This window comes from Montipora foliosa, chromosome 14 (genome assembly GCF_036669935.1).
Source record: "Montipora foliosa isolate CH-2021 chromosome 14, ASM3666993v2, whole genome shotgun sequence".
NCBI lineage: Eukaryota > Metazoa > Cnidaria > Anthozoa > Scleractinia > Acroporidae > Montipora > Montipora foliosa.
The window spans coordinates 24,741,633-24,760,722 of NC_090882.1; the positions used below are offsets into that span (position 1 = coordinate 24,741,633).

The following is a 19,090-nucleotide window of genomic DNA, read 5'->3' on the forward strand; positions in this document are numbered from 1 at the left end:
CTCTGTGTAGCAAACGTGCGCCTAACAATTTTACAGAGTAGGTTATATTAATGCAAGTCCGTAATAGTTTCCTAATGTTCAACTAGGAATTTGCAACACTATTCCTTGGAGGTGATTGGAACTGCATTTGACCCGAAGTGAACAAAAGTGGTGTTGCGAAATGGAAATCAACAATTTGTTTGATCTTAAGCTCAAGAACTTTCTTTTTTCTCAAAGTTGTTTTGGTCAAAATTTAGAAGAAACTAGTTCCTCATAGCGAGAGTTTTCAAGTCAAACACACAATACTTCACATAATTATTAACCCAGTCACGGAAGTAATACTAACGCCACCAATAATTGAAAAGAGACAAAAAAACAATGGCTTTTCACCATGGGTTCGTCCTGAATTGTTATTTTGGCAGTTATTGCTTACTGCCAAATTAAGCTATTAACAAGGCAGTTTGCAGATACAATCAAAGTGCCGTGGTAAAATATTTCGCAAAAGCTATCAAAAATGGGTCAAAAGGCGTAGAATATAACAACTCATGAAGCTTGCTGGGTTGTACGGGTGTTATTAGTTTATTTCACTGATTAAAAGACGCTCTGGCGAGGCAAGATTAAATTGTAGTCTCCTGGTTGTATGACAGCCTTGTCAATCATTATTTCGCTATTTAAATATTTTGTGTGAACTCAAATGAATATTAAATTTTCGACGGACAGCCCGAGGCTTCGAATGAGCACAGTTTTCTTGGTTCCAGTTAAAAGTCATACCAGGTATGCCTAACCTTTCCCTCGGTGACAGTGAAAACACACCGTAGGCTTAAACTAAGGGGTTACAGCCAACTTGGGAACTACAGCAGCTTAGAGCATAGACTTCAGGCCCAATTGTAGAAAAGCCTTAGAAGCCTCATTTTACATCTCCCATCCGACAGAGCTTTTAGTCTTTATAAAAGTTACCCCAACTGAGCCTGTGTTCTATGCTGCTCATGAAACTGATGGAAGATTTCATACCACATGTCAAAGCACATTCTGTTGTTTCTGTTGTATGCGAAACGAACTATCTGACAAACTTTACTAAGTTTGTATATAAAAAAAACTTTATTTACAAACATTGCAGAGAATGATAAAAATTCAAATGAAGTAACTATTGTTAAAACTAGTGTAAAATTTCATATGCCACATGTCAAAGCACATTCTGTTGTTTCTGTTGTATTCGAAACAAACTTTCTTTCTTTCTGTCACCTAGGCGTAACGCTTGCTAGCAATTTATCTTGGAAACCGCGTATTTTTAATGTTTATTAGAGAGCTTGCAAGAGAGCGGATAAATTTAAAGGGTTTAAAATTCAAACTTAGTAGAAACGCTCTCGAGAGACTCTATAAATCTCTCGTTCGCCCTGTAATGGAGCATGCAGATGTGGTTTGGGATGGATGCACTGAAAACAAATGTGATATCCTCGAACATGTGCAACGCGAGCCTGCGAAAGTTGTTACCGGGACTTTTAAAGGAATTAGTAAGCATCGCCTTGCGCTGGGAAGAAATGAGGTCGAGAAGACCTGTTCATAAAGTGGTACATTATTACAAGATTGTAAACAACTTTTGTCCTAACTATCCGCTTAAAAATAAGCTCTGGTTTTGCACTATGGTTTTAACAGTAGTGTTAGCCCTTATTTGATTTTTTTTTAATGTTTCCTGAAGGAAAACATGCAAAGATTAGTAAAAACTGTTGTGTAATCGTTTGATTAGTTGGGAAAAAAAATCATGGCACAAACGTCCTCGGGAAAGCCCCTGAATACTTCTTGTTTTCTTAGAAATATCACAAGATATATATTTTTTTTAACAAGTGCCGTTCTTTAAACGCTTCTAACAAGAAGTCGGAAATGAGTGAGTAATACTAATAGCGGAGCTCCATACGCATAGGAACCCATGAGTTGCATTTCTTATGGTAATCTTGGCCAGCGGTATTACTCGTGCAGGTGGGCGCGTACGTACGACGACGACGACGACGACGAAGTAGCCCAATAATAAATATTAGTATAATTACATAGGTGATTATCGAAAATTCTCTGCGCTGATTGGTTGCCGTTGAGGTGATTATTACGCCATAATCACCTTGTCGAGTGGTCCATAGGAGGATAAGTCATTGAGTTGTAGGCATGCATTGATGTACCAGTTTCTGTCTATGACAACTGTGGCTGGTCCTTTGTATGCTGATTTAATGATGATGCCGTTACGTTTCCTGTTTGTTTTGAGGGCATCTCGTTCGCGTTAGGTCAAATTTTCACATACGATCGAGGACGTGATGTCGATAATGTCATTTTCTATAGACTTAACTGATTAGAGTGTAATTGTGAAGTGCTAGTTTTGTACCCCATATGAACCATTTGAGCTTTAGCCCTACTAATGGAAATGGGCCCACACAAGGACAGAGAAAAGCTCTGAACAGGGTGGGAATTGAACCCACGACCTTCGGGGTAGATCACCGCTGCTCTACCGACTGAGCTACAAGGTAAGACGGGAGCAGGTTGTTTTCTATAGAAAAGCAGGTCATTTTCTATAGACGAGTTCGCGCTCTTGAGTGCATCATGGGTAATCAGGGCAAGGTTTGTGTGGAAGTTCAAAACGATGAAAAGTATTTATGGTATGCAATTTTGGGTTTTTCATTTTCCAAAACAGAAGATATATGCTCAAAGGTGCGGCAGAATAAAGTTGGAGAGAATGGCTATTGTAAGAATTCCTTACTAAACAAAGTTTCTTCCATCCCGTAATTCCAAAGGCACAAAATCACAGAGAATGTATGGAGGCAAAAAAACAATATTTAGGAATTCAAAAGAATAAATACCAAGTCCAGTTAATCTCAAGTGTGAACTTGAACTTATTTCTTTGGTTTATGAAAGCGAAAGTCTAAAAAGTAGAGTCATGTACAGTTTATTTGCTTGGAATTTCCATGCACAACCTTTGAATTTCCCGCCTTGTGGCCCTGATTATCCATGATGCACTCAAGAGAGTGAACTGGTCTATTGCGTCTAAAATGTAGGGCGAGTGCTGATTCTCTGTTGGAAGGAGGAGGTCAGGTGTGGATTGAGGTTAGTTTAAGGAGGGTTGCCATGGAAATATTCAAGGCTGGCGTCATTAAACGTAACGACTGGCGTCATTAAACGTAACGACATCATCATAAAATCAGCAGATAGAAAGTGATACATCAACGAATGCCTACTCATCCACACATCCTCCTATAGACCACTCGACAACGACATAAACACCGCAGATAGCATACAAAAACGCGTCCTTAGTGGCTAACGCTAAGAGAGAGTGTATTGAAAAATTACAAAGTAAAGCAGCCAAATGGCACAGCTTGGGAAAGCAGTCATTGAAGGGCACCCAACGAGAAAATTAAGCCAATAGCCTTTGAGAGACATTTCTATGCTTCTTGTAATATAATGTAAAAAGACTGTCTAAAGAGATGTTTTTATCACTAAGGAGAATTTGATCTGTTTGGACATCTTAGCCGAAAATTGAAGTGTCCGAAAATTAATCTTAGCGAATGATATTTCATTCATTTCAGGAACTGATAGCTGAACGTTACATTCTAAGAACTTCCCTGCAAAGCATTTACTCATCCGAAAGTGCTAGGTGACCATTTTAAGTGCCAAAAATTGCAAAAATTGCAAAAAAAAAAAATCCCTTCCGAAAACGTAAGAGACTATACTTTTCCCTAGTTGTGAATCTTTTAGGTGGTGTTTTAGAAAAGAAATCTATAGCTGTTTAGCAACAAAGAACCGAAATTCTTAGAACAGTTTGACTCTTCCGAACACATATTTCCCCAAACACATATTTCACTGAAGATTATCGCTGGGTGTCCCCGGTCATTAGTCATGGGTTGAATTATTGTTCGCCTTAAACTTTGAACAGAAATTCCTTGTTTCACTTATAATTCATCATTCATCATTCATCATTCATCACGTGAGGGCGTGCGTTCGTTGCAGCTTAGAAATATTCTTCTCTCCGATTTTGCACATTTTGAATATTTACCGCCTGTAGGAGGCAATAAAGATGTTATTTTACAGCCCAGCAGAAACGTTTGGTAAATTAGACAAATTTCAACATCGCCATGGTTTTCTCATTCCTTCGCAGTTCCCTGCTGATAAATTATAATGCTTGGGGATTTAAATGCTTATTGAAGTACAGTCAAAAATGGAAACCATTGAGCATCTTCCAGCCATCATATTTTGGATGTGTAGTTTGTGGAGTAAGTAAAAGACCTTTTTATTTTGTTTTCACGTATTTGTCGAATTAATTTGAAATTAATCCAACTTTGCTTGGTCAGTCATGGGATGTCCATCTTAACTCCTAAGGACAATTTAGGTATATATTTATTGCCAGTTTCTGTAATAGCCCATTTCCGAGTTGCTGCATGCCTCAGTTTCAAAGGGAGTCCTGGTGCACAACCATTCAAATGGAAATGACTTGCGTATTCTTATGCAAATCAAAGCCATTTCCCTTACAATAGTTGAGCTCCAAGACTCACTTCGAAACCGAGACCAACAGCAACTCGCAAAAGGCGCATTTAACGGTCAATCGTTGATATTACCTGATGAGTGTGGTCATATTTTGGCCATACGAAACAGAGCTGTAGTAATTAAACGATGAACTACCTCTGAGAGGTTAAGAATAACTGGGACGGTTATATTTTGTCAGTAACTGGACCCTAACCTTTCCATTGACAACATCTTTTAATTTAAGAAATCACTGTCATTGCCATTTGGCAACTTGTGACTTGGACCTGGAAATTTAAAAAAAAATATGTATATGTGTGAGAAAAAGGCTAATATCATCAGCCATTAAGGCAATTAAGGCCATTAATATGTTTGCTATATTTGGAACTAATCTTTGAAACATCACTAAGGTGACTTCAGAAGAAGAAATGTTTCATATCCCATGGAAGTCTTATTGCCTTACCCAACACGTGGAGATTTCCTTCAATGAGCCTCCAGTAAAGAGGTCTAGTGACTTGTTTTGGCTATGGACTAAAACCTCATACTTGTTAGACTTGCAAGTGCCCCTAACCCCAAAATATTTTTTCCTTAAAATGAATCTTTGCACCTGTTCGAAACGCATTGCGGCCATTTTTCTAACAAATCCTGCCATTTTATAGGCTTCGAAAGTTGCGAAAACCCCATAGGCAGCCCAAGTTCGCGTCACTAGAGAGCGTGTAATAATTAATTATTAGTAAATAAATAATTAAATAAATAATTAATTACTAAAGTACACCAACATGGCGGCCGGAAATCTGTAGAAACATCTGGAATTTAGTTTGCCTGTCTTTAACACTTTCTGCTGCATAATGAGCCACCAAACATTCGTATAGACACGTCTCCTAGTATATTGGCTGTTTAGGCCACAAAAAAACGAGGGAAATAGATGTCTTTATGCAACTGGCATGTTTTTTGAAAGCCGTCAACTCGTCACGCACTGTGAAAACCTCTGAAATTCAAACTGCACCATTTTCGAAATGAAGCACGGTACCAAGCTGAAAACATGCAAACAGATATATTTTTAAAACCTCAAAAGGCTCTTAAGTTTTGTATTTTATTTTTTGTGACGTCACGTGCAACCCAAGAGAAAAGAAAATATATATATATGACTTCACAGAAGTTTAGGTTTCATGACATGAGTAATCATCGTTTTAATGCTACAGAACTGTTTCGTATGATACAAGTACCACACTCATCAGGCAATTTTAACGACTGAACTGTCGAAATTGGAAAGCTGGCAGTTAAATACGGAAATATAGTGGTTGCTATAGTAAATGCGTTACATTTAAGGAGCTGCTAGGTAACAAAACATGATATAAGGGGACTATATGTCGGTATTTTAAATTTACGTTACCCTAAAGTTCCGGAGTACATATCGGTTTCTGTGGGGGCATGAACTTGCTAATTCGTTTCTTGTGTTAAGGCTCGATAGTTTTTTCTTACATATGATTATCAACGTTTCATTCAGACAGAGACTACACTTCTTGCTAATGTTGCTGTAGGGTCTACATTTTTAAAGAATTTTCCATTTAATTTGAAACGATTTCTTTCCGTCTTGTAAGTTCCAAACATGTTTGGAAAGCTCTGCTGGAACAATTACTCAGAACTTTCAGATGCAAAACAAAATTCTTGCTTTTCATAGCTATGATTCCAGCATGATGCCACGTATAGATTTCGCTCATGTTTGACGGCAGACTACATTTTTTCGGTCCATGCATAGGGGACCCCTGGAACCTTAAGGGTCAAACTAAGATATTTTCTGACTTCCACTAATTAAGTTCTATAAAAAAGATGGTTCTGGTTTATTTCAAAGTTGTAGGCATTCCATTTCTGCAAAGCTTTGTCACATAAATACTGACTATGATTGACAAAGTCAAATGACAACTCACTAAAATCTAACTCAGGCTACCCCCCCCCCCCCCCGAAAAAAAAAAAAGTAACTTTGGTTTGCTCTTATAAGTGCCAGATCATCGTTTAGAGCCTCTAGACTTAATACAGACATCTCTTGTCGCAGGCCCCACCCCCCGGTCTTCGACCGTCCCAATGGTTTGAAAACAGGCTGCGCCAGTTTTCAAGCTTAAATCTAAGGAGCCATCTCCTTCAAAATTAAGTCAGATATCAAAGCACAAGTGAGCAGACGGTGCCTAAACAAACTTGCTCAACCAATTCCAATCAGGTTGAGGTTCGCATTGGCTACAGCATTCAATTCGTTTTCATTCCACCCCGATTTCTGACTGGATTTTAAAAAAAGGTACATCCTAATGCATTGAATTTACTTAGCACTTTCAGATGCTTTTCATAGCTATGGTTCCAGCTACATGCATGAGGGACGCGTTGGTACCTTGAGGGTCAAACTAAGATATTTTTCTGACTTGCACTAATTAACTCCTATACAAAATATGGGTTCTGGGTCATTTCAAAGATGTAGGCAGTTGGTTTTTGCAAAGCCCTGTCACATAAATACTGACTGTGATTGACAAAGTCAAATGCCAACTCACTAAAATCTATTTCAGGCTACTGAGCAAATGTTAAATTGCAAATTAATTCTTCCGTAACAATTCCTTGCCTTGTAACCACGAGAAAGAGAGACTTGCTTGTTATGCAAATAATAAAATAGTGAAAATTGTTTTAAAGCAAGTTACAAGGGTTTAGAAAACAGTCCTAAGAAAATACGCGCGCTGATTGGTTAAAAATCGTGTTTCTATAACTCGATGGAGACACAGAACTAGCCTTTGACGAAGTGATAGGGCGAGCAAAGAAAATTTACATTTTGATAATTAGAGTTGACAAGTTGTTTTCCTTTTTCTCGTCGCGTTGTTTTCTAAAAGAAATAGAAAACATGTACTCCGTGTTTCTATCGAGTTATAGAAACACTCGTAAAAGTTTGGGAGAACTCGAAAAAGCTGCCTGCGGCTTGTGTTCCCACTCAGCATTTCTCGTTCTCCCAAACTTTCACTCGTGTTTCTATAACTCGATAGAAACACTGTACATGTTATCTATTTCTTAAATAAACGTTAAGAGAATTCCAATTGAATAAGGTAGCTAACTTTAAAAAGTTACAACCAATGTTTTTTTGTTTAACTTTTACGCTTAAAGTTCCTTTATGAAATCCACGCAATAGAGATGCAAGTTGTGCATCAAAAAGCCTTATTGCATTGTATGAAGCAAATACTCGCCAGAAGAAGGTTTCTGTATAACACAAATAAGTAGTAAGGCAGATAAATTTTCAGAAGAATACAGAAAACAGCAAAGAGTTGCCTTTAAAATCCAAGGCATGATGAGGAATGTCAAAATAATTGTTCAGTACGACATTGTTTGAAGAAACACCGATCCTATGTTGCTATCTTTCGACGTCAAGAAATTTTGGTTGGGAAAATTCCTGGAAATTCTTAGCTCAGTCGCCCATCACCTACAAAGCAAATTGACCTCAAGGATGACATGACCAAAGGCAAATCGCCTGAAATAAGGGTGCTTTTTAACAGTATGCCCTTCATTTGTGGAAGTTAAGGAAAGTCTATTCTTTACACTCCGGCCCAGCCTGGCAAAAGGAATCTAATATACCAGGCCGGTCAAGTAACTTGCAAGTCCTGTCTTTCATCAATTTCATAAATTCGAGACCCTTTTGACCTTCCCACACAGTTTTGTTCCGATATGGAACATCAGGAAAACATTTTCGGATCTGGAAGCCAATTGATTTTGAGAGGGCGACAGCGACCCCGATGAAATGTTAGCAGCTATATCGATTTTCGCTCGCTCATCCTCTTCGCGTCCGAAAAATCATGCTTTGCTCGCCAAAACATTTTCTCCAGGGATTCTCTTGAGGTCGACAATAGGCAAGTCTAATATCAAAACAACAAAGAAATGTTTTTCCGACATGCTCTTAACAGAAGTTTATCTGTTTTTCAATCCTTACAAGAAAACTTGAGAAGAAAAGGCAATGTCGTTGAAAAGTAACCACCAACGCAGGTGTAAATGATACACCAAGCCTACCAACTACTTGGTGCGTCTGGTCGGGAAGAGGTGCTGCAAGTTATTAGAGGAGATCTGAATTGTCGTATGGTAGGAGATTGGCTACAGAATCTGAACAATCAAACAAACAAAGGATATTTCCCGAAGACAGCCAGGGGCGTACCCAGGATGGGGGGGGGGGGGGGGAATTCTTGGGGTGCCCGTGACCCCCCCTTTCTGACAGTCACCAAAATACAACAACATATTACAAGCCATATCTGTGAGACTGGAACAGAGTAATTTATGTCACCTAGAACTTACTTCATCTATGCAGCTATTTTGTAGGCTTGTCCCTTCCCCCGCATTCTCTGCTCACCCAAAAAATGTCACTTTCACTAAAAACAGTGGAATGTCGACATGACAAAGTGGTAAGTACCCTGGGTTTGAGAAAGTGTGAGCCCCTCCCCTCCCCCCCCCCCCCCCACAACACCCTGAAAATTTCTAGCTACGCCCCTGAGAGAACTGAAGCTCAAAGAAATCAAGCTTAAGTCATATTGGACGGGTTCAGTGGAAAATAATTCAGAAATCTCAATATTCAAATCGTAAAGACCACTAGGTTGCATGACACATACATCTGCATCTGCATTTGTATCTTCATTTGCCTGATCCAGCACCCGGCAAAGTCCTCTCGAATTGTGGCTGTTTTTGCTTTGGTACCTAATACACTGATACATCACCGGCATGCCAAAACAAAGAATGCTCAAGACTATCAAGGAAAGAAATACGATGCAAAACGAGCGAAACAAACGAGCAAAGCCAATGCTTAAATGTGTGGAAAGGCAGTGCAAATGACATGGAAAATCCATAATGTCATCGAAGTATTTGTTAATAGCAATGCCGCTGAATTTTGGGTGCAACTCTGCATTGGTAATTCAATATAAAAGTTCATGGCTGTGAACAAAATGACAGACACTAATATTAATCCATAAGGACTCCATAACATAAAGGTGCTTTTACTGCTTGTTGCGGGAAGCGTTTTATGAAATGACGTTTTACTGAGTATTTTACGCGCGTTATTGTAAAAAATTGCATAAATTATATGGTGCTTTCCATATGATATATCATTAGCGTAAACAGTGTAAATCTCTATTGTATTAGTAAGGGAGAAAACACATAAGACACACACGTGAAAGCCTTAAAATGTAGGTGATATTTGCGATTTTCTTGTATATTTACAGGAGTAGCTTCATCCGAACCATGCTCCTTCATGGTCATTGGCTCAAGTGGTGCAATCAATTTGAGTTCCTCATTCGTCATAGAAAATACTTGCATCTGGCATATCACAGTACCACTTCATCACAATATACGTTTAAACTTTACTACCCTTAATATCGTGAACCAACCTGGCTCGAACATCAGTTCGGTAAAAGTCTATGATGGAAGGAACGAGTCTCAAACGTTGCTTGGGCACTTCACTGAAAACAAGAGTCATTTCTCCATACAATCGAGTGGACGCTACATGTTGGTAGTTGCAACTGGCGTTGCAAGCTTTAAAGCAGTTTATACTTCTAGAGCAAGAAGAGGTAATTCCAAAAACAATTCCTCATTAATATCACAGTTGTACTGAGAACGTATCATTTTCATCATGGTCTTACCCTTAAATTCAAATCTAAAAGCTTTCCTGTTTAACGCAGAACCAACCAAAAGCAAATGTTGGGCATCACATAGGTTTGTCTCAACAGAGGAGTACTACTATGTCCGCTGGACTCGCAAATTTGACTGGGATATGAAGAACTGTGATGACATATTCAGATGTGGGAAATTCGTTTTCCAGTGAACTTGGTCCATTATTGGCACCTTTGGATTGAAGTCATAAAGTTTTTAAGGTGATTCCCTAGTATTGCACTGCGCATTCTGTTCTGCGCATAACACAGCGTAGGCCACGTTCGTATTCAGGCATGGCTAAGAGGCTTTATGGTCAAATTTCACGGCTATTTCTGTTTTCCTTGTCTCAAGTCTCAACGGATATTTCTAAACAAAACAATGTTTAAATTTAACCATAAAGACTCGTAGCCATGTGTGAGTACTGATGTATCGAACGTGGCCAATAACATTTCAAAATGGCGACCTTTCGTGCGGGAAAGCTTGCTAGAAAGAAGAATGGCCGTTTTCAGAGCACAGCAGTAAAGAGCAAAACAAGAAACTTTTTAGACTCTCGCAAAACAAAAAGTCGAGTGATAGCCTTGATGATGCTAAATAACATTTCAGTCCGACAGTGAAAGTGAAACCGCGATATCGGGGAGACGTGTTGTCGAGGAGTCGAGCTTGGTTTGCTTTCTGTTTTCTCCTAAACGAGGTTGGTGACCTATCTTTTTTTTGGCATAATTTTATTCTCTTACTCATCCTCTTTGTACTGTAAAAAATTGTTAAAAAATTTACATCAGAAAAAAAAGTTACAGGAAAAAAAGTATTCGTAGCCATCACTCGTGGACACAAAATTGTCTCCTCGAGATCACGCACCCGCGGAATATTTGTAGTCAGTGCCTTTCCAAGACGTGTGCCTGAGCCGTAAAACAAACATTAAATTATTCCTTTTAAACAATACAATTCACCTGTTTTGTTATTTCAAGAACTACGTCAAAGCTGTGCTTCCTGTTCCTGCAAAACGTATCCTGAACCGATGGAACAAACTTGTGCTTCATAGATGAAGTCGCAATGATTAAATGCGTAACTTGAGCAAGTTATATCTCGCAAACGAGCTTGGTGACCTATTTCTTTAATTGCACATTTCGAGTCACCATAATGTAGGGAACAATCGAGAAAAGTTTAAAGAAAATCTTACGACAACTTCTATTACTAAGGAATCACCTTAACTTGTTTTCTTTTCTATAGCATCTTCAAACAAATTAATATTCATCTCCTGTTGCATTTCATTTTTGCGAACTGACTGGGCTCTAAATCCCCTTTGCAAAGTAACAGAAGACGAGAGTTGATCACCATCCCATGTATCCCTTTCTATGACTCCATGTGGTTAAGAGCTGAAATGAAATTTTAGGTAGTAATAAAGTAGTATTTAACGAAGTGAATAGGGACTGTTACACTTTCTTCGTCACAGTGTAAAAACGTGTAAGAATGCTGGAGATGGTCTTATAGCAAAGTAACTATTTTGAAGGTTCTGAGGTTCGTTTACAATGTGCTATAGTTAACTGATGGCTAAAATTTGTTCATCGTCTTTTATTGCAGCTAAACCAAGGGTAATAATTCCTTTACGAATGGTTCGAACAGTCTCGGAGCATTATGTGTGGTGCTCGTCTGAAGGGACGGCACCGATCAACATATCATTGATGAACTCAACTACAACCTTGGCTTTCGGGAAGGGAATAGTGTGGAGCAAACTCAACCATGATGGTAACTATAGTTGTGTCGCTACCAATGAAGCTGGCACCGAATCAAAGACGTTTTACGTTACTCTTATAGGTGAGATTGTACTGACTTCATTTCCCTCCAAATGTGGTTACTTCATCATCACACGAAACAAAGCTGTAGGAATAAAGCGATGACACTACCGCACTTTATCACTTAACAGCAATGTTATGGTACCCATATCAAACACCTATTGTTGCTGAAAAAGATTCGGTCATTTTTGTGACGTAAAAGTTACCGTGGCAACAGCAAATCCTTGCAAAAACATCACATATTTTGGCTTTAGTTTCTCATATTTCAAAAACGACTTCAGTAACCCCCATTTTTTATTTCTGAAATGTAATCAGCATGCCACAATAAAACTTTCTGCAAAGTTTAAAAAATTATGTGGAGCGGAATTCAGAGCCACCTTAAATAATTGAAAATTTAAGGTAGCTCTAAATCCGCTCCACAGAATTTTTTTCAATTTTGCAGAGAGTTTCATCTTGACCTGCTAATCACGTTTGTGCAATAAAAAATTGGGGTCACCAAATTCGTTTTTCAAAAATGAACAACTAAAGCCAACATATAGGATGTCTTTGCGAGGATTTCCTGTTTTCATAATAACTTCTTTCGTCACAAAAGTGACTGTATCTTGTTTAGCAATAAATGATGTTTCACATAGACCCTATGCAAAAATGGCTGCTTTAAATTATTCTTTTGTTCATATTCAAAATAGCCCAACTAACCTCGTTTTTGAGACAAAAATTCTGAAGAATTTGTTATCCCGAACGAGGTTAGTTGGGCTATTTTGAATATGAACAAAAGAATAATTTAAAGGCAGCCATTTTTGCATAGGGTCTATGGTATCATAACATTGGTGTTACGTGATTAATAATATACACGAAAAAATTACTCAATTCTGATTGGCTGAGAAAGGAGTGCAGCTCTTCTGTAACACGAGTGCAAAATGTGTAACACGAGTGCAAACTTGTAACACGAGTGCAAATTACAAAGGCTTTCTGATTGGCTAAACACACAAAAGAAACCAACAAGAACCAATCAGATTAGAGCTGTTTCTATAGCAACATATTGGCGGAAATTTTAAGATAAGACGCGGAGGAAAATGGCCGGAGTTTTCAGCAAACAACGATTTGGTTTTGCGAGCGAAACAACGATTGAAGAGCTAAAAAATTTTTCCAAAAACCCAAATACAGTAAAGAGTACGTCTTTCTGGCTGAATGTATGGGAGACGTGGTGCAAACAGAAAAATATTGTCAACAAAATCGAGGAAAACGAGCCAGGAAAACTAAACAAGCTACTTGAATCATTCTACGCTGAAGTAAAAAACAAAAACGGTGACGACTACGAGCCAGACAGCTTAAAAGTGATGATAGCTGCACTTGATAGACATTTAAATGAGAAAGGATACAAGTTTTCCATCATAAGAGACAAGGAGTTCCACTCTTCCAAGCAAGTTTTAGAGGGGAAAGCTCGGCAACTTCGCCAATCCGGTATGGGCAAACGTCCAAATAAAGCCAGAAGTTTAACTGAGGAAGAAGAGGAGGTGCTGTGGGAGGGAGAAAAATTTGGCTCCAAAACTCCAGAAGCGCTTATTTCTTCTATGTGGTGGCTTTTGACGCAGTTTTTTGGTCTCCGCGGTCGTCAAGAGCACCACGCAATGAAAATGGAAGATTTTCAACTCTGCAAAAATGACGAAGGTATGGAGTTCGTGCAGTTTACCGAAGGTCCAACGAAGACCAGACAGGGCGGACTGCAGAGCAAGAACAGAGATTTTCAGCCACGAATGTTCTCTGTTGGAGGAGAAAGGTGTCCGGTTGCTCTCTTCAAGCAGTTTGTCGAGCGAAGACCACTTAACATGCGATGGTCAGGTCCTTTCTACCTCAGTATCAAAAGAAACCGAAGACTGAATGACAACATCTGGTTCAAAACTCAACCAATGGGCGTAAACACCATTAGCAACATGATGAAAACAACTGTGGCGGGTACTAGCCTTGAAGAAAGTCACAAAAAATTTACGAATCACAGTGCTAGAAAGACAACAGTGAGCAAGCTAAAGAAAGCAAACGTTGAACGCTCAGATATAGTGAAGGTCACAGGCCACCGAAGCGTACAATCCCTTGACGATTACGATGAAGCCGACGATGAAGAACAACGACGACTCTCCAGTGCAATATCCAAACGGAATTATGAAAACCCCGGTGCTGAGAAAAAGCGAATGGCAGTTTCCGACATCACGACAACTGCGGCTCCACTCGCTCCGGTAAACACGAACATGCCAGTACCACACACATTGGCCGGCCCATCGATGACAGCGACGAAAGAAAACCAATTCCCACCATCACTTTCAGGTTTTCAAACTCAGAATTTCTCTGTAAATCCAACCATGATGAGGTCCCAGGAACAGACCATGATGAACACGTTCAACAACTGTCAAGTGTCTTTCATCATTGGCCGCTCGAAGCGAGCTCCTGAGATTTCAAAACGACAGCCCAGTTCTTGTAAACGCCGAGCGTTCATTATCGAGGATGATTCTGATTGAACGTTTACTTTTCCTAATTATTGTAAAGCGAGTTTTCTTTACATAAATTTAAAACGCTTGAAAGGTTTTAAATCAGTCCTCACACATTTCCAAGTTCTAATTTGAATGATTTTGAAAGTGTCGGTCTTGTAAGTTTGCATTTGACAAACGTTGTAATTTGTTTCAGCCAATCAGTTGAATGAACTAAAAAAAAGCGCGCCCTGTCAAAATTTTTTTGTTGTAGTTATGTTTTTCGTGTATATTATTAATAAGTAATCACATGATTTTTCTCGTGCAATTTGGAATAAATAAGCACTTGTAAATTTTTCAAAGGCCACAAAGTGCACTCGCCCTACGGGCTCGTGCACTTTTGTTGGCCTTTGAAAAATTTACTCGTGCTTATTTATTCCAAATTGCACTCGAAATCATGTGATTACCTATACGAAGTGTTGTAGTGTCAATCCTTCTAATAACAAGGTCTCTTGAAAGTGTTGAAACTGTTTTGAGTCGACTCAAGTCTTTAATGCATAAACTATATTTTCCGAGGTGTGAATTTAAATCAAATCCCATAAAGGCTGGGCTATTTCTTTACTATTTCACAAAGCTTTGATTATCTTTTACAGATTTTCGCGTTTGTGTGAATTTGTGTGACTGCGACGGCATGATATTATGGTTGTTGCAATTTATGAACATCTTTCGCTGCAGAGGGAAATATTCAGCTCATCTGTTGAACAACATTCCAACAACCACGACAGAGCTGTGAGTTATTAACTGATGATACTCCTAAAACACTTGTATTTATTGCTTCTACCTCCAGTCAATTGTATATACGCAACAATGTAGTAACCTTTCACTTTCTGATGAAAACTAAACGCTGATGAAAACTAAATATCAGAAGAATTAAATTTATCCTCAAAATCATGCCATTTGTTAAAGGCATTTTTTTATTATTTGAGTGCCCTAACAGACTTTTTCTGCATAATGATGCTAAAGGCAACCTTTTAGCATCATCGTGCAGAAAAAGTGGTAAAATGGAAACTGAAGAACTTGGGATTTAATATCAAGGGTACTAATGAGAAACAACATTGGCCTAACTAGCCACATAAGGAGAAAGATTTCTCAATGTGAGAAGATGCCGGGGATGGTTGTTCTCTCCCGTCTATATCCGTTGCATTAAGAGGTTACGTGCACCTAAGAAGTCCACAGCATTGTTAATTTAATGGTTATGACTGCTTCAGTGAGTTCTTCTTTCCAGGGGTACGGCAAAACACTCGTCTTCTCATACAGTAGCATTTCCTCACTTTAAACTCCCCCCGCCGAAACGATGGAATTCTTCACGGTTTTGCATAATGCAAGACAAAAACCTCGTTTCAAAAGTTAGGGCTGGTATTCTGATGATGCTAGAGGCAACTGTGTTATTCGTAGCAAAAAGAAAATAGAAAACTGCGGTACACTCCGGGAAGACCAGTCTATGATCATCAGGACGTGAACAATCGATGAAATCGATGATCGGAAAATCAATCGATCAATCGATACCAATCTCCTGTTAGTTAATTTACATCGATTCGCATTGGCCAATCGATAATCAGACAAAAGTGGCCGCGAATCATCGATTGCCTTCGATTGGCAATAAAAAACTCTAAGCATCTCACGTACGTGCATTAGTTTGAATGTTTGAGATAAGTTGAAGCTGTTCACCCGATTGTGGGTTTGGTTTCCACAAGTCAACAACACCCGCTACACACCTCGTTCTAGCGACAGCCGTTCCTCGTTCCTTTGGCTTGTTTCGTTTTCACATGCTGTTTCTTTTTCTTATTTTTTCAACCCGTTTATACATCGCACCAAGACGATATACTACCCTTAGGCTAATAATATTTTTAAATTAGCGTTTAGTGTTATGGTAAATAGCCTCTGAGGATCGTAAGAATTCTCGAGAACAGTCCGCATTGCCAATTGTTCACAATCGATGTCAGTTAATTGATCCGGAGGGTGTAAAGTGCAGGTTGCAGGTTGCATGTTAGGGTTGCAGGTCATTGTTTTACTATGATAACTGAAACAACCCAAGCCTCTACGAAAATGCTAACCTGACGGTAACATTGTTTTTTAGGCCTAATGTTAGCATTAGTAAAGTTTCGGGTTGTTTCAGCTTTGGTGAAACAGTGACCTGCAACTTTAACCTGCAACCTGCAACCTACAGTTTACACCCTCCATTAATTGATCGATTGGTATCGATAAGCGATAAAAGTTGATAATCGATCAAAATCAATCATCACAAATTTCTTTGGCATCTATTGGTTATTGAACATCAATATCAATCGATTAATTGCCATCGATTGGCATCGATTGATTGATTGATTTTCCGATCACCGATTTCATCCATTGTTCACGTCCTGGATCATTTGAGCAATCGAGGACGTTTTCCGTGTTTCAAATAGGCTCATTTAAACACTCGGGGGAGTTGGGAGCATTCTCGACAGTTATGCAAACCCGAGACGCAGCCGAGGGTTTGCATAACTGTCGAGAATTCTCCCCCCGAGTTCAACAAATTCGTGTGAAGTCACAGCCGTGTTTCCATACTCTCATCTAAACACAGCTATTGACGAATGAGAGTGCGCGTACTATCCTAATTATTTTATAAACACCAATAGAGTGAAGTCTCTTGCATGAAATTTGACACACCACGGCCAACAAATTCATTTCTGATGTATGCATTTATGCACCGCACGTAACCTAAACTAACCTAACCAAACACCAGCATAAGACATTCGAATTCAGAGGTCAATATGCGTGTGTCTAGTGTGAAGCGTAGTCTGCCTTTATTAGCAGTAACACAGGCAAATGTCCATATAGAGAACCCACAATACCCAATACTCTAACTATACCGTGAAGTGTGTAGAAGTTCAAAAAACCAACATTTGAATTCATTTGTGTTAATTGTTAATTTCAGTTTACAGTGTCCCCAATTAGTGCTCCAGCGCTGGAATGACTAGACACTTAAATAAATTTCCTTTCCTTTCCTTTCCTTTCCTTCTATATCTTATCTGAAACCGGGGAACGGTATACCTTTGCATCCTTTTTGTTGTTTTTGCAAAACCTCTTATTTGTTCTTAGCCAGGTCCCCTGTTTTTAAATGAAGGAGCCCATGAAAAAAATCAAGTTGATTGCCACTGATACACATTTCCTTCGTAATAACATTATACATATTAGGTACAAATAAAGATTATTCGGTAAGAAAGTTCACCTAAGTTAGAATACTCTTGATTTCATATTAGTTTTTTTGATTTTTTTGTTTTAGATTATTGGCATTGTTTTCCTTAAAAAAACTAGCAAATCCATTGTCTTCTATTTTTGCTTTGATTTGATCGCTCTGAGTCGTTCGCGAACTCATTTAGGACAATTGGAATGTACTGCTCTTATTACTGGGTTGCCAAACCCAGTCGAAATCTGCGTTTCATTTCGTCGTTTTTTTTATTAATTTATTATTTTTCCTTTTCATGAAAAGTCTTTCCTGTCCCTCCCCTGCTAAGTAGTGTTTGTGTGTAGAGGCTTCTGCGTGTATGTGTGGTAAGTTTGAGGGGGTACTAGAAATGCATAGAGTTTATCCGGTGGACACAGTTGAATATTTAACTGAACCCGCAATGGCGTCGAAAGTCATTGCAACGCGAATGGCGTTTCAGTGGAAATTGATGGAAAGTCAATCGGATAAACAAGACAGGCGGTGAAATCTGGAATCTTCAAAGCGACGAGTAATGGTCTTCGACAACAGTTTTTGCATCTTTCCCCGTCGGATATCACCAAGTGAGCTTTGTTTCTAATGTTATTTGGCTAACTGTACAAGACTGAAACCAAATGGCAAATTCAGACTGTATGGGTGTAAAAGGAATCGACCGCCTCGAATGCATCACATGTTTACTGAAGTCGCATCTCAGTTGCCTGGCAATTTACAATTATTTTGTACTCAACTCAGCACAGTCTTCAGGTAAAAAAAAAAAAAGAAAATATGACAATGAAGAATTATTTGAAAGAAAGCTTGTTGTCTCTTTTGTGCTTCATTATTGACGGTCAAGGTTCTTCCGAAAAGGGTTTTAAGATCTTGAACTGTGAGACTAAAATTTATTTAATTGCTGTTGTTTTTTATTTGCACGCACGCAATTGAAATAGGAAGGGTTTTTTGCCGCTAATATCAAATATTTTGTTTGTTTCAATACATTTTACACTGGAAAAGTTTTTTGTGACATTTTTTGTTCAAATGAACGCCCCAAAATAAAGCTTTTTAACGACTTGTAAGTGGAATTTTTTTTTGTAATTTAATATCCTCTGTCCAAAATTTGTATAAGAAGCTTGAAATAAACATTGCCACTTGCCACAGGAAATTTAGTCGCTGATTTACCTCTTCGTCGAGTTCTTGTTAATATTTTATAAACTGTGCTGTTATGTACAACACTGAAACCAAACAGCAAATTCTCTGGTAACTTTTTCGCGTTGGATACCAGACACGGAATCGAACACCTTGAGTAGTCTGTGTTTACAACTTTCTGGCTATTTATAATTTTATTTATTTGTACTCAACTACAACGATGCACAGTCTACTGGTAAAAAAAAAGTACAATTTGAAATTTGACTAATTCTTGTTAGTCAAGAATTATTTGAAAGAAAGCTTGTTGCCCATTTTTGGCTTCTTGATTG

General features: G+C 38.6%; 1 long non-coding RNA gene across 1 annotated transcript; it reads left to right on the top strand.

The window, feature by feature from the left end:
* Window positions 1-4,124: 4,124 nt before the first annotated feature.
* LOC137985627 (uncharacterized) lies at window positions 4,125-11,902 on the top strand. The gene is made up of 3 exons (XR_011119320.1): window positions 4,125-4,226; window positions 9,699-10,043; window positions 11,704-11,902. It is a non-coding gene; the product is annotated as an uncharacterized lncRNA (long non-coding RNA).
* Window positions 11,903-19,090: the final 7,188 nt, after the last annotated feature.